The 14,101-nt window shown below is 39.3% G+C and overlaps 1 pseudogene; it reads right to left on the bottom strand.

The window, feature by feature from the left end:
- Window positions 1–268: 268 nt before the first annotated feature.
- The window catches only part of LOC107141308, a 303,686-nt pseudogene continuing 289,853 nt past the window's right edge, over window positions 269–14,101 (bottom strand).

The following is a 14,101-nucleotide window of genomic DNA, read 5'->3' as shown; positions in this document are numbered from 1 at the left end:
AGAGGGGAGGGGAGGGGAGGGGGGATAGTAGAGGATAGGAAAGGCAGCAGAACACAACAGACACTAGTATGGCAATATGTAAATCAATGGATGTGTAACTGATGTGATTCTGCAATCTGTATATGGGGTAAAAATGGGAGTTCATAACCCACTTGAATCAAAGTGTGAAATATGATATATCAAGAAATTTGTAATGTTTTGAACAACCAACAATAAAAAATTAAAAAAAAAAAAAGAAACACAAGCTAAAGAGAAAAAAAATTTTTTGGGATCAGTGAATACTAAACCAGAACTTGTCATGGTTTTCTGGAACCCAAAGGACCAATCTAGAAGAAAATCAGGATGTTCCATCAACCTTCTTGGCCCTGTGGTTAGGGACAAGTTGGTCCACTTTTTAATATGGAGGCAAATGAAGAAAAAGCCGTTTGTGCTAAAAAATCCCATCCACCAGGAAATGCTATCCATCTTCGGTGCTGCCATCCAGCTCTATAGGAGGATATTGGTGTGGACATCTGCTCCACTGTAAATACTTCAGAGCTCTGATCTGCTTCAGCCGCGTCAGATTCCCCGCTCTCTTGCATAGTTATTAGATCACTGCATCCACCTATACAATCTTTACCAATAAAAACTCGAGGTACCGTTCTCACACCTGTGAGCTGTTGCAAATAATCTTATATTTCATTTGTGTCACCGGTGGCTGTGATATCGACAAATTCTAGAAGCCCTTGTTTGAAGGGCAGTTGACTGAGGATCTCCTGGGTCTTTCTGCAATAGGAGCAGGTGGGCTTGATGAACACAACGACCTTCCCTGGCTGGATTTTGCCGTTCTCAAACTCCTGAGCCATGTGGACAGGTTGTAGTCTCCTGGGAGGAATCCTCAGTCACAGGTATTGCTCGGAGTGTTAAGCCGCCTTCTTCCCACTTTTAATAAATGCTTAACTGTGAAATAATTTTTGTTCTACAAAAAGTTGCAAAGTATAGGAAAAAAGTTGCAACAGTATAGAAAATTTCTGTGTGATGGTTTCAGGTTCCAGTTCAGGAGATTATATTACATCTAGCTACCCTTCTTGAAGCAAATGCTTGCAGGAATAAGTGAGCTGGAATAAGTGGGATAGGAACCACTTAAGGCTGTGGTAATCTTGGCACATCATTTAGCACATCAGTGGTGTCCTTCCATATTGCTGCAATGAGTTTGGGGACAAAGCTTGATATTTTTATGTTTGAACTTTAAGGAACATATTTTTGTTTTTATGATATTTGATTAATGCATCATCTCACAGTGTAATATGTTTTCCTATTTATTATATGAATGTCTAGGTGAATAATTTTTTTCTGTTTTTGGTACAATCCAGTTTTTTATGTAATCATACCTTACTCACAGTACCCTGTATACATGATTCCTTATTACACAGAGAAAAAATATACATTTATACTTGATGCACAAAATATACCCACCAGAACAAAGAACACAAAGTTACTAATGCTAACTTTTAAAATAAGAATTTAATAATAATAGTATATATTTACATATATACTATTTTATTTATCCCCTATTGCATTGTAATTGCCTTTTTATATATACATTTTTATTTTGGTAAGAAACATAACAAAATAGATCTCCTTTTTAAATTAAGGAAGTTTGTAAAAGTATGTGCTCATTTCCTAAAAAAGTAGAAAGCAAAATGTTAATTTATAAATATTTACTTAAGAACAGGTATATATTCTTTTCAGTTTTATTTTTATATTTTCTTGGATGTCAGAATGAATCATGGGAACAAGTCAGTTTGATTTAAAATAAAAGAAACCACAGGGCCAAGTGAATTCTAGTTGCCATTTATACTCTAGTTACTCTTATCAGGCTGTAAAGCAAGAATGCAAGAAGACTGCTGGCATGGAAGGCTTCCTGGGGAGTTGGGAAGGAAGGCAGAATTGGGAGCAAAAGCTAGTAGTTTGGAGAGAGATATTCAAAATGAAGTGCACACCTACCTCTTTCCTTGTCTTTGAAGCCATACTCCATGATCTTTAGGTTTGAATTTTACTAACATGTAAAGCATTAATAGATATTTGAAAAGTAGCATCTCTCGCTCATAAGATGTCTTTGGCCTACTCCAGTGCTTGCTCAATGGGCTTTAGAACAGAATTGTCTAGGTGGCAGGGAGGAAGCGTTCATTGTGTTCTGTGACAGCTGGGGCTGTCACCAAAACTGATGTACTGAGGGCTATTGCTGGTGTTTGAGCTGTCAGCAGGGCTGATGCTGAACTCCCTCCATGGTCTTGCCCTTTCTGGAAACCAGACCAGCTAGAAACGTTGTGGCAAGATGACAATATTCAGTGACTGAATGATTGTCCCCAATGTCAGTGAGGATCAGTGTCTTGGACTATAGGTCCTAAAGATGGCATTAACTTTGCAGAAATGTTTTTGTATTATCTATGGCTATTTTTTTTTTTGCCCTTTGATAGCCAAGTAGTTGTGACAAAGACCATTATCACTCACAAAGACTAAATTATCTACTATATGTCCCTTTATATTTAGTTTGTACACCCCTACATTAAACCAAGGAGTTCTGCTCCCAATAGTTGGAATATTTAGGCCCATGAACCAAGCAATAGTGGTGTCTCTCCATATCATTTGCATTAACTCACTTGTAGAATTTATGTTCCCATCTCTGCAGCTTTTGGCCCAGTTGGATTAAAGATTCTGAATCCTAAAGAGTAGAGGGAGAGATGGACCTACAAATGTAGTAAGCGTTCCATAGAGTCACATTGTGTCTGCTACTTGGCCACTTAGGAACTTTCACACAGTGGAAGAGCAGTGAACAAAGGAGTTAAGTACTGGCTTTTCCTGTCATCTTGAAGGTTCTGGTTACTGCTGCATAATGGGCGGCGAATTCACAGAGGCAACTTGGTGTTTCCTTCAGCCCTCAGGACTCCAGTTTGCTTAGTAGAGCTGAAGTATTGGCCAAGAATGAGGAAAAGATAGTAGAAAAGAGAGGTAATAAATAGTGACCACAGCCTGTGAGGGGCAGTAGCAAAAACCAGTTAGTTTTTAAAAAAAAATATTTTCTCAGTTGTTGATGGAGGTGATATGAGGTGCTGAGAATTGAACTGAGCACCTCACACATGCTAGGCAAGTACTCTACCACTGAGCCACAACCCCAGCCACAGAAACCAGTTAATTTTATGAACCCTCTGGTATTTTGTTTTCTAGAAAATATAAATGACTTCTCAGTCAAATAGTCTAGAGTGGAATTCAGGTGGATGTAAGTGGTGTGATGGATGGGCTGAAGTGGGTGCTGTTGGTGCAGTCATATCTCCTCTGTGCTCCTCCATGTTTGGTTGCAGCTGTGGTGGACAGTTCCATATGAGCTGAGATAATTCAGACAGCATCTGTCCTCCAGCTGCACCACACCTCTCTCTACTTCTCTGCTCTTAGACCTGCTCCTAATCTGGAAGACACTTAGCTTTTATGCAAGCATAGCTGGAAGGTGCAGGGGTTAACACCCCATGAGCACCCACAACCAACAGGTATCAGGCCAAGGAGAAATGCCCCAAACTTACTGTTTTTCAGTGATTATGGGGGCATTCCTTTCTACTGTCAGAGAGGAATTCAGCCCCTGCTGCCTACAGAGACCAAGTCAACAGCATACCTGTGTATAGGTTTTCCTGACTCACTATGTTTTTTACTCCAGTTTCCTAATAAACCTCCCAGATAAGCTACCTATAACAAGTTCTTGTCTTGGCTCTTCTTTCAAATTATTATGTTATGGTTATATATTAGGTATCCCTTAAAAGTTCATGGGTGATACAATGCAAGGGGGCTTAGAGGTAAAATGATTGGGTTATGAGAGTCTTAACCTAATCAGTGAATTAATTCCCTAATAAGGATTAACTGGGTGGTAAACCTAGGAATGTAGGGTGTGGCTTCAGTAGGTGGGTTAGTGGGGACTGTGTCTTTAGGGTATATATTTGTCTTTGGTGGGAAGAGAACTTTCTCTGTGCTTCCTGGTGCCATGTTCCCGGATGCTTTCCTCTGCCACACACTTGAGCCACGATGTTCTGCTTCACCTCAGGCCTCAAGGAATGGAGTCAGCCATCTATGAACTGAGACCTCTGAGACTGTGAGCCCCAAATAAACTTTTCCTCCTTCAAATTGTCTTGTCAAGTCTTTTGTTAACAGCAGTGAAAAAAGGTGATTAAAATGGAAACAGGTCCCAAGAAGTGGGGTTATTATTGTGACTATGTGGTTTGGAAGCTTTTTGGAATTTGTGGGAGAAATTTTGAAAAGTTTAGAGATGCAAGATGGAAAAGCTTTAGAATTTTGTAAGCAGAACTTGATGGGCAATTCTGGTGGGTGCTCAAAAGGCCAGAATGCTGATAGGACTCCAGACAGTAAAGACTGGACTCATGAGGTTTTAGAGGAAAAAGGGGAGTGTATTCTGTCAGTGGCCAGGCTGACGAAATGAGCTGGGTTCAGAGGACCCAGCTGTACCAATTGGCTGTACCAATAACTATGAAAACGACGAAGAAACCACACAAGCACGAAAATACCTTTTTCTCAGTTGCTAGGGTCGGGGACTACTCTGAGACCTCAGATATCAGCTCCCATGCTGGAGGGCAAGGGGAGCAAGGGAGGCAAGAGGAAAGAGAGCAAGCACACCCCAAACCCCTCTATTTATTGGGGGGAAGGACATTCGATAGAAAGTTCCACCTATTTAAATAAGTCAAGGGATTGGGTTTTGAAGGGTGGAGTCTTGCTTGGTGATGTCTGTGGTCAGCAGATTGATTGACATCTTAGTAAATCACTCCCATCTCAGGTGCTGTGTGGGATTACAGGCAGAGCAAGAGAAAAGGCACACTTGTGTGGCACAGCCCATTCAGCGTGCAACACCAGACCAGTTCCCTCATACTCTCAAATGCACATAGCTTGCACACACTGCCCTTGGAGGGCTCACAACATTATTGGAAATTGAACTAGAGGCCATTCCTGTTACATTATGGCTAAGACATTGTCTACATTTTCTGCATGTACTGAGACTTTGAGGCTCAATTTATTTATTTTTTTCAACCAAGAGATTTTATTGGGGAACTGCCTGAAGGAAAAGAGAGGCAGAAAGCAGAGAGAGGAGAGGAGGAGGGCAGAGAGAAAGAGAAAGAGGAGAGAGAGAAGAGGAAGCAGGCAGAGAAAGAAGAGGAAGAGGTAGAGAGAAAGAAAGGAAGAGGGCAGAGAAGAGGAAGTGGGTAGAGCTTGAGGCTCAATTTAAATGTGATGAACTAATTAATCTGGTGGAGAAACTTTCAAGAAAGCACAGCCTTCATGAGGTGGAATTGGCATTGCTGGCAGGTTTTAGCCAAGTTTATTGCGATAATCAGGAGCAGACAGCAAAGCAGAAGGATTTGAAAAACTTGCAGTTTGACCAAAAAACTGTGGGTAAAACTTGGGCTAAGAAAGCTGTAGCTTTCAAAAACATTAGAGCCACTGAGGACGTGCTAACAGCATATTGAGAGACAATAAGAAAGATGGCCTGTCAAGGGTACGAAAGTAAAAATTCCTTTGAAAAGAGACAACGTGGGAGCACCCTATCTGTAAGAGGTGGTGGTGGGGATGGTGGCTAGGAAGTTGTTTCACCATGCTCAGCTGAGGGGCACTCAGAGGCTGGCTGCAGCCAAGGTCCCTCGAGGCTTGATCTGGTGACAGACCTTGAGATCAACCACAGGTGCTGGTTCTGCAGGATTGCAGGGTGCTGAGGATATGGAGTCAAGGAGGCTTCCACCAAGATTTCAAAGGAAGGCCTTGGAGGCCAGGTAAAGCACATCAGGGTTGAAGTCCCTGTGGGGAGCCCCTGTGGGGAGTCCCTGAAGATGTGGGAAGGAAGCTGAAACTGCAGGGGAGACCTCCAAGATTAAGAGATGCCAGTAATGTGGCAGTAATGTGGAATGTCTGCCGGTGTAAGCTGCAGGAATCAATTCTGTGCTCAAGCACAGACAAACCAAGAGAGAGGCCATGTGGGCTGCAACTGAGAAACTGATGTGACTCCATTTTTGAGAACCCAGCCTCTACCTCAGAGCAAAGCCTGTCCAAGGAAGGGGGCAAGACCCTTGTCTTTGGAAAAACCCACAAAGCGCTCCTAGGCACATACCCACCCTGCTGAGTTGTTTGTAAATAACTGGAGAGATCTGAGGCGCCAGGTGTCCCTAACTCAGTCAGGCTAGGTGAGGACACATAGAAACCCCTAGCAACCACCAATCAACATGAGACAGGAAAAAAATACCTGGGATGCCAGATGACACCCCCCCCCAGTAGTTTATGGTGGTTGATAACATGTTGGGAAACCATGTAGTTCAACACGTACACCCCTTGTGGCCTAAACCAATCAGTTCAAATGAATCCCCCTCTTGTACTAACCAATCACCCTTACCCAACTTGTTCCCGCCAGTGAATGTACTAATCAATGTTAAGAGTTGTTGTTTGATTTTCCAGCGGTGTGAAGTGATTTGCTGTGTGATGTTGTGACGCACAGAGTATCCCCCCAAAACCTATAAAATCTCACTAAACAAAGGACCAGGACTCACTCCCTGGGACTGCTGCATTGTGAACGGTTATGAGTCCAGGCTCGAGCTTGCAATAAAGACTCTTGTGTGATTGCATCGGATTTGGCTCTTGGAGGTCTATTGGGGTCCCACAAATCTGGCATTACACAACCAGCAAAGCCACAGGGGCAAAGCTACACAAGCCCTTTGGAGAGAATATCAGGATGCCATGTGCTCCAGATGCCAGACATAGAACTATCAGACTTGTTTGCACAGCTGGATTTCAGTCTTAATTTGGTCGAATCCCTTCTTTCTATGCCTCTCTTTTCCCCTCATGGAATGGAAATTTATAAATTGGATATATGTCAATTGCTTTTGATTTTTACAAAGGCTCACAGTGAGAATTTGCCTTGAGTTTCAAGGGAGACTTTGGACTTAGACTTTTGGGCAATCTTGGAACTATTGAGATTATAGGGACTCCTGAAAATGGACTAAATGTATTTTGCATTGTGAGATGAGCATGAACTTTTGGGAAGCAGGGATAGAATGTTATGGATTAGATATTAGGTGCCCCCAAAAACCTCATGTGTGAGACAATGCAAGAAGGTTCACAGGTAAAATGATTAGATTATGAGAGTCTTAACATAATCAGTACTGAATTCCCTGATATGGATTAACTGGGTAGTAATTGAAAGCAGGTGGGGTATGGCAGGAAGAGGTTCATCACTGGGGGAACATGCTTTGGGGGTATATATATTTGTCCTCGTGAAAGGAGAATTCTTTCTGCTTCCGGGTGACCATGTCCAGAGCCACTTTTCTCCATGACACTCTTTTGACTTGATATCTTGCCTTATCTGGAGCCCTGAGGAATAGAGTCAGCCCTCTATGGATAGAGACATCTGAAACCTTGAGCCCCCAAATAGATATTTCCTTCTCTAATTGTTCTTATCACATCTTTTGGGCACAGCAGTGAAAAAGCTGACTAAAACAGAACACAAATTGAAACACACACACTCCCGTTAAGGACAGAAACAAGCATGTCTCCTGTGAATGCCATTCCCAACAAGATACTATCTTTATGTATAGGAGAGATGGACAGGGCCTGGCATGGTGGCACATGCCTGTAATCCCAGTGGTTCGGTGGTTGAGGCAGGAGGATTGTGAGTTCAAAGCCAGCCTCAGCAAAAGTGAGTGCTAAGCAACTCAGTGAGACCCTGTCTCTAAGTAAAATGCAAAATAAGGCTGGGGATGTGGCTCAGTGGTCGAGTATCCCTGAGTTCAATCCCTTACCAAAAAAAAAAAAAAAAAAGAGAGAGAGAGAGAAGGACAGGATGTTCTATAGATAACACAAAGAATCATCACAAATACAGAGCTAGTAAAGAAGTTCAACAAATGTGCCGGATGTAAGATTTTTTTAAAAAATTAGTTATTTTCTGTTATAATGGTCATATCAAACTGAAAATATAATAAAAGACAAAGCATTTTCATCATAGCAAAACCACCATAAAATAGTAGTAAAATCATAGTGGCAACAAACATTCATATTTCTTAATGCATAATATATTTAAAAATTTAAGAAACAAAGTATATAAGGAAGGATCTGGATGAATGGAATACTATCACGTTTCTGATGTTATAAAGATGACAACTCTCTTCAAACCAATAAATTCAACACAATTCCACTTAAATTTCTGTAGAATATCTTTTTTTCTTTTCTTTTTTTTTTTTACTCCCAGGAACCAATCATACTTCTTTGAACATTTGTGTGGGAAAATACAGTTTATAAAAATAACAATTGATTTGGCAAAACAAAAGCATAGAAAAAACAAAGAGAGATCACTTGACTATATATAAAGATATATCACTTCACTTTTATGGATCTATATAGAAGGAAAATTAGTTCAAAACCAGACATATGTACAAGTGAATTTGAAGCTAGGCATGGTGGTATTCACCTGTAATCCCAGCTACATCAGAGGCTGAGGTAGGATAATTGCAATTCAAGGCCAGAGCAGTGTAGTAAGACCTTTTCTCAAGAAGAAAAAAAAATGTGAGCTATGGGGAATGTAACTCAGTGGGTAGAGTGCTGGCCTAGTATGTTCAACTTTCTGTGTTTGATCCCTAGTATCTTAAAAAACAAAATTAAAGCAAAACAAGAAAATCCAGTGAATATGAACTGTATCAGTGATACCATGAACTAGTAAAAAAATGACTTTTTAAATAGAGTGTTGACAAAACTGGCTCATTATATGAAGAAAAATACCTATGGATTATGTTATACAAAGTCACTATTAACATATAGTCTATGTGAAAGTTTAATAAAAAGTTTAATAAAGAAGAACATCAGGACCTTATGAAGATCTCTTTAAAACTCCCTAAAACCCAATATAACCAAAAAAAAAAAAAATTGAAGGATTTGACTGTATGAAAATGAAGGCAACATTGTCAAACTTACCAAATAGAGGACAGGTATTAACAGTGTCCAGGACTGATAAGGGATTAATACTAAAAGGATTAATAATAAAGCCATACAAGGGATTTTTACAATCAACAAAAATGACCTTGACTCAACTGATAAACAGACGATGAACAAAAACATCCTTGTTTACCATTAAACCAAAATATATAAGCATGTGAGTAGGCAATTTATAAAAAGGGGAACAAGAGCTTAACAACTGTATGAGGGGATGATCAACCTTATTAGGAATCAGAAATGCAAAGTAAAATGAAGTCTTACTTTAAGACCATTCCTTTAAGAGATGAGGAAGCTGGATCATACCGATGCTGCTGAAGGTGTGGTTAAAACTGGTATCCTCAAGCTCCTATTGGAATTAAAGACTGGGAAGTCACTCTAAGGGCAGCCTGACAGATCTGGGGAAAAGTATCTATACACTGGGGTTCCAGCACTCCAAACCCTATTATATACCCACAGAGAAACTTGTGAAAGTCAACAAGGGAATTGTGTATGTACAAAAATGTTTAAGTGGAGGCATTAGAAGCAACTTTTCACTGCAGGTCTGGGTGAATAAAATATGATGGTGGCTTGCTAGGAATTACAACACAATCATCAGAATAACTTGGTAGAACAATGTAATGCAAAATACACCTTAATAATATAAGGGAGACATTATCTATACTAAAAATCCACTTATTTAAACATATATCCCAAATTATCAGAATTGGCTGATATGAGGGAAAAGACAAGAAATGGGTATAGTCTGGAAATGAAGAAGAAAATATAATAGACATGAACTGAATAAGATGTCTAGTATTGGAGTTGATGTGAAAAACATGGCACAACATACTTCAAAAATATACATTGTGGCTGGGGATATAGTTCATTAGTGGAGCATTGAGCATTGTTTTTTTTAATCTGTCTCTGATTTTATATGGACATTCACATTCAAGGGTGGGACCTGATGTCCCCTTCTAGTCATTCCTACTTGGTGCCTAGTTTTTGTTTCAAGGTATTCTCTCCCATTTTCTATGTGTTAAAGTATTTTTGAAGGTTGAGGGGGTCAGTTTTGTGCAGAGGTTGTCACTTTGGTGTGTTGTTTCAGCTATGGAGTCTCTACTACATGATCTCATAATGTACCAGTTGCTTCCCAGCCCCTTCGGGAAAAGGGAAAGCAAGGCAATAACAACAATGGTGGTGATCAACATACAGCATTAGAATAAATGTTTGGTGTCTACTGTGGCATGTACACTAATAACTACCACATAAAGAGGACTGGCAGGGTCAGTCAGCATTTAGCAACAGCAATAACAATCAGTGAACACGAACTAGATATTGCATTAAAGTATACAGCAGATGTCAACTGTGCCCTCCCTAGTAGGAAAAACCAAAGCAACATGAAGGATGGGGGCATGAATTATATAAATTAAATCATTCTTAAAGGTAAAATTATAGCTCATTAAGAGAGAAGAAAATGGGATAGGAAGGAAAAAGAAAGTTTAAAATATTCAAAAACTGCATGACCAATGTGATTCTGCAACCTGTACACTCAGAAAAATGAGAAATTATACCCTGATTCAAATGTATGATATGTCAAGATCATTGTACTGTCATGTGTAACTAATTAAAACAAATAAAAAAGAAAAAATATTCAAAAGCCAAACAGTTAATCAGGAAAGAGGTAATTAGAGATGTCTATAAAGAAGCAGTAAGAAATAGCAAAAAGAAGTAAAATAAACAATGAGAGACAGAGACAAGAAGCATATTTGGTTATTGCAGGAGGAAGAGAGAAGGAAGAATAAGAGAAATAAAAACAAGAACCAAAACAAACAACAAAAAGATAAATCAGAGCATAACAGCAACAGTCAAAAGCCAAAACAAGGTGAAATAAAAGGTTTAGCAAAGAAAAAGAAGGAAAAAGTGATAAAAATGAAGAGAAAAAGGTATACATGAATATCAGCAAGCCAATCAGCACACCTTAACACACATACACACGCACACTAGTACTCATACTTGATAGAAAAAGAAGAAAAAAATATCTTAGGGGCAGAGAATAGAGGAGGAAGGAGAAGGGATGGGAAAGTGGAATGAAATTGACCAAATTATGCTGTGTACAAAATATGAATATATCACTGTGAATTGCATCTTTATCTATAAAGCACTAATTTAAAAAAGTATGAATAAATAAAAGCCAAACCAGTAGAATAGAGGAAGGGGAACAGGGTGAGGGAGAAGAGGAGGGAAAGGGGAATTACTGGGGACCAAAGTGGAGCAAACTATATTTCATGCATGTAAGATATGTCAAAATGGACCCCAATACTATGTAGAACTGTAATGCACCAATAAAAGCATAAAAATGAAGAGATTATCTCTGCTGAGGTGGTCAAAACTGTTGACAAGAATGGATGTTCACTGCTTATGTCTCACTGTCCTTTCTGTTTCTTCTTGGGCTGTGTACTCCTTTTGAAGAGTGAGGATTGCAGGTTGTTAAACCCTTTTTCTGTGAGTTGCTTACGAAGTTGTCATCTGGAGTGGTATGAAAACTACAGAACACTAAAGAAAAAAATGGAAAAAGACTTCAGAAGATGGAAAGATCTTCCATGCTCTTGGATAGGCAAAATTAATATTGTCAAAATGGCCATACCACCCAAAGCACTATACAGATTCAATGCAATTTCAATTAAAATCCCAACATCATTCCATTTAGAAATAGAAAAAGCAATCAGGAAATTCATTTGAAAAAATAAGACACCCAGAATAGCCAAAGCAATCCTCAGGAAGAAGAGTGAAGCAGGAGGCATCACTATACCAGACCTTAAACCATAGTACAAAGGTATAGTAACAAAAATGGAATGGTATTGGCACCTAAATAGACATGTAGACCAATGTAGAGAATAGAAGATACAGAGATAAACCCACATAAATACAGTTATCTTATATTAGACAAAAGTACCTAAAACATACATTGGAGAAAAGATAGCCTCTTCAACAAATGGTGCTAGGAGAACTGGAAATCCATATGCAGCAAAATGAAAATAAACCCCCATCTCTCACCATGCATAAAACTCAACTCAAAGTGGATCAAGGACCTGGGTACTAGACCAGAAACCCTGCGCCTAAAAGAGGAAAAAGTAGGGGGCTTAAGTTGTGGCTCAGTGGTAGAACACTTGCCTAGCACGTGTGAGGCACTGGGTTTGATTCTCAGCACCACATATAAATAAATAAATAAAGGTCCATCAACAACTAATAAAAATTTAAAAAAAATTAAATAAAAGTGGGCCCAAATCTTCATCACATTGGATTAGGCCCTGATTTCCTTAACAAGACTCCTAAAATACAAGAAATACAATCAAGAATTGATGAATGGGATGGAATCAAACTAAAAAGCTTCCTCTCAGCAAAATAAACAATCAACGAGGTGAAAAGAGAGCCTACATTTTGGGAGCAAATTTTTGCCACGTGCACATCAGATGGAGCACTAATCTCCAGGATACATAAAGAACCCAAAAAACTTAACACCAAAAATCCAAACAACCCAATGGATAAATGGGCTAAAGAGCTGAACAGACACTCCTTAGAAGATGATATACAATTGATCAACAAATATATGAAAAAATGCTCAACATTTTTAATTAGTAATTAGAGAAATGCAAATCAAAACTATCCTAAGATTTTATCTCAATGCCAGTCAGAATGGCAGTTATCAAGAATACAGAGAACAATAAATGTTGACAAGGATGTGGGGGCAAAGGCACACTCATGTATTGCTGGTGGGACTGCAAATTGGTGCAACCAATCTGGAAAGCAGTATGGGGAGTCCTTAGAAAACTTAGAATGGAACCACCATTTGACCCAGCTATCCCACTCCTTGGTCTATACCCAAAGGACTTAAATTCAGCATACTATAGTAAAACAGCCACATCAATGTTTATAGCAGCTCAATTCAAAATAGTTAAACTGTGGAGCCAATCTAGATGCCCTTCAATAGATAAATGGATAAAGAAACTGTAATGGAATATCACTCAGCATTAAAAGAGAATAAATTTAAGGCATTTGCAAGTAAATGGATGGATTTGGAGAATATCATGCTAACTGAAGTAAGCCAATCTCCAAAAAATCAAAGGCTGAATGTTCTCTCTGATAAGTGGATGCTGATCCATAATTGGGGGGTGGGGAGAGCATGGGGAAAACAGAGGAACTTTGATGGGGCAAAGGGGAGGGCAGGATAAGGAGGGTGCATGGGGGCAGGAAAGATGGTGGAACAAGATGGACATCATTACCATATGTACCTATATGACTGCACATATGGTGTGATGCTACATCATTTACAACCAGAGAAATGAAAAGTTGTGCTGCAATTGGGGACAATGAATCAAAATATATTCTGCTGTCAAAAAAAGTATATGAAATATTTAGAGAAGAAGTAAATGTTAATAAAACAATAACAAACAAACAGCTGGACAGTGTGCCGTGTTGTACACCTGTAATCCCAGCAGCTCTGGAGGCAGGAGGATCGAAAGTTCAAAGCCAGCCTCAGCAACTCAGTGAGGCCCTAAACAATTCAGTGAGACTATGTATGTCTCAAAATAAAGTAGAAAAAAAGGCCTGGGGGTGTGGCAAAGTGATTAAGTGCTCCTGAGTTCAATCTGCAGTACAAAAAAAAAAAAAGAAAGAAAAGACAGCTTGTTCTTGGCAAGATAAGTTTTGCAATAAATCAATCTTTCAAGCTCAAGCTGAGTAATGTGCTTGTCATGACACTTCATTAAGTGTTTTCTTATTGAATTCTCATATAGTCATTAGCCCATCAGGAGCCTTAGGAGGTCAATTTTATTCCAAAGGTATTGAGAGTATAGTCAAAAACCCATTCCAGAGCTCTCTGTCCACAAAGCCTGTGCCATCAGCCTTGAGTTTCCATGGCTGCCTTCCCTGGTAAGTGTCTGTACTCAGGGACTAAATGGTTGGAGATTCCCCCAGGGAATATTACAGCCAAAGGTAGACAAGTCTACCAAGTGCCTTCGTTTTCTCATATGAAATGGGTTTGATGCTATCTTGAGTTTAAAATATATATATATATATATATATATATATATATATATATATATATATATATATATATATA

Source organism: Marmota marmota, unplaced genomic scaffold, assembly GCF_001458135.2.
Source record: "Marmota marmota marmota unplaced genomic scaffold, marMar, whole genome shotgun sequence".
Lineage (NCBI taxonomy): Eukaryota > Metazoa > Chordata > Mammalia > Rodentia > Sciuridae > Marmota > Marmota marmota.
Note: the sequence above shows the minus strand (reverse complement) of the source record. Positions and strands in the feature narration are given on the sequence as shown.